This window comes from Callorhinus ursinus, unplaced genomic scaffold (assembly GCF_003265705.2).
Source record: "Callorhinus ursinus isolate GAN/ISIS: 27379988/994484 unplaced genomic scaffold, GSC_fseal_2.0 scaffold1, whole genome shotgun sequence".
Classification (NCBI taxonomy): domain Eukaryota; kingdom Metazoa; phylum Chordata; class Mammalia; order Carnivora; family Otariidae; genus Callorhinus; species Callorhinus ursinus.
Window position 1 is genome coordinate 37,357,627 of NW_027397063.1, and position 2,954 is coordinate 37,360,580.

Sequence of the window (2,954 nt, forward strand, 5' to 3'; positions counted from 1 at the left end):
AGCGTGAGCTGCGGGTGGGGAACATGTCGGATTCAGAGCTCGGCAGGAAGTGGGACCGGTGCATGGCGGATGCGGTCGTGAAGATAGGCTCTGGTTTTGGATTAGGACTTGTTTGCTCACTTACCTTCTTTACAAGAAGTATGTGGCCATTAGCCTTTGGTTCTGGCATGGGATTGGGAATGGCCTACTCCAACTGTCAGCATGATTTCCAGGCTCCATATCTTCTACACGGAAAATACGTCAAAGAGCAGGAGCAGTGACTTGCACCTGAGAACATCCCAGTGGGAGGAAAAGAGAAATCATGTTTATTCCTCAGGAATACTGAAGTGCCCTGGAGTAAGCTGACATTCTTCTGTAACAATGTTATCAGTAACGCTTTAAACTCCAGCACAGTTTATGTATTTGAAACGAAGTCTGTTTCCTGTTTTGTATTTTCTCTCTGGAAATTGCAAGGAGGTGGTCTTAAAATAAATAAATTAAAAATAGGCAAAAAAAAAAATATTTCCCAGTTCTCCCCAAATTATCTTTGATAGCAATTTATTTTTTCATCAAGAATTAAATTAAAGGCCACTATTTGCTTTATCATTCTTTAATCTTCTGTAATCTAGAGCAAACTTATTGCTTTTTTTCTTTAATGACATTTAAAATTTTTAAATATTTCTGTCTGACATCATGTAAAATATCCCACCATCTCTATTTTTGTGATATTTCCTCATGATTACATTAAATTAAATAATTCAGGAATCATTGGTGTGCTGTTTTTCTTCTCCCATCATAAGGCCAATCACATTAGCTTGTCTTGTTGACTGATGCCATTCACTGGTACTACATTAAGGTGGTACCATCAGCTCTTCCTATGATACAGATAACTTATTTCCTTGCTATTAAAATTTAATCTGTAGGGTGGTACTTAGACACCATGTGAATTTCTTGTTCCCTAATAATTTTTCATCAACAGTCTTAGTATCCGATGACAATAATTATTTGAATCAATTATTATCATTGGAAGCAGAAAACTGGTGGTTGTTTTTCCCCAAGTGTTCTCTGGCTTCATTCTGAGAAACAAGAACTTTACCTCAAAGATTTATTAATTTTTTAATTTTTTTCAAACAGTTTTGGATTTATAGAAAATAATACAGATAGTATAGAGAATTCCCATACATGACACATTCATTTTGCCATGTCATTAATATCCTACATTAGTATGGTACCTTGTTATAATTAATGAGCCAATATTGATACATTCTGAAGTGAAATTCATACTTGATTCAGATTTCCATAGTTTAATCTACTGTCCTTCCATCCAGAATCCCATTCAGCATATCACTTTATATTTAGCCATCACATCCCTTTAGTCATCAGGTGTCTGTGATAGGTTTTCAGACATTCCTTGTTTTTGATATCCTTGGTAAGTTTTGAAGACTACTAATCAGGCATTTTGTAGATTGTCCCTCAATTGGGATTCCTTTGATGTTTTTCTCATGATTAGACTGGGGAGGATAGCTTTTTAGGGGAAAGATCACCAAGGTAAATTGCCATTTCATTACATGCTATCAGTGGCAAATACTATCCTCGTAACTTATAACTCTTGATGTTGACCTTGACCACCTGACTGAGGTAGTGTTTGCCAGGTTTCTCCATTGTGAAGCTGCTCTTTCTTTACCTTCTCTTACTGTGTTCTTTGTAAGGAAGTCACTATCCACAGCCCACACTTACAGAGAGGAAAGAAATGTACTACCTCCCTGGGGCAAAGTATCTATATAAATTGGAATTCTTCTGCATGGAAGATTTGTCTATTCACCTCATTCTTTTATATATTCAATCCTCTATTTACATCAGTATAGAAGCATGGATATTTATTTTATACTTTGATATAATTAAATACTACTTTATTAATTTTGCTGCTCAAATCATTCTAGCTTTGGCCACTGGGAGCTGTTTCCATTGGCTCCTGTGTCCCTTTGACATACACCCATCATTGTGTATGCAGGGTGGGTTTGTTTTTGTTTGTTGTTTAGCTTTTTTTTTCTTCTTTTTTACTTTCTGACATTACAAGATGCTCCAGGGTCATGTTATATATTTATTTCCTGCCCTAGTCACTGAATCAGTTATTTATCCAAGTAGATATAATTCTTTTGACTGGAAAATGGTATTAAGAACAAAAATCTGGGCCAAAGGTATCCTAGTTGTTTCTGCAATGTCACTGCTTCTAGGCCCTGACAGCTGGCTGACTGAGCATATGTGGGTGTGTTCCTGTCATTCCATATTCTTGACAGAAACTGATATTTATTTAATTTTTTTATTTTAGCCATTATTTTATGTATGCCATTATTATTTTCATTTGCACTTCCCTATGGCAAAGAATGTGAACAGCTTTTCATATGCTTATTTACCATCTGTGTTTTTTTCTTTGGTAAAATGCCTTTTCAGACCTTTTGCCCAATTTTTATTGGATTGTTTGTGTGCTTTTTGTTCATTTTTTATCAACAAACAACTTGGATCTTTTTATACAAGTCTTTTATCTGAAATGTGTTTTCCTGGTACTCCCAAATGCACATGCTGAAGCACTTAGTGGTTGTTTTTATTTCTCTGAGGTTCTGTGCATTTCTCTTCATTCTCTTTTTGCCTTCATCCTTTGGATTGCATACTCTCTGTTGATATAACTTCAAATTCACTGACTCTTCCTTCTGTCAGTTTAAATCTATAGTTGAGCTTCTGCAGTGATTATTTTTATTTCAGTTATACTTTTCAATTACAGAATTTCCATTTAATTGTTTTTTGTACTTTTTCTTTGATAGTCTTTATATCAAATAACATTGCAATCAGTCCTTCCTTTACTTATTTAATCCTGGTTTCCTTTAGTTCTGTGAACATATTATGATTATTTTTAAGTTTTTTCTATTGAATCCAATATATCATTGCTCTCACAGGCAGTTTGTAATGTCTGCTAATAA

The 2,954-nt window shown here is 34.8% G+C and overlaps 1 pseudogene; it reads left to right on the forward strand.

The window, feature by feature from the left end:
* LOC112821194 (MICOS complex subunit MIC10 pseudogene) lies at nt 1-499 on the forward strand (annotated as a pseudogene).
* Nucleotides 500-2,954: the final 2,455 nt, after the last annotated feature.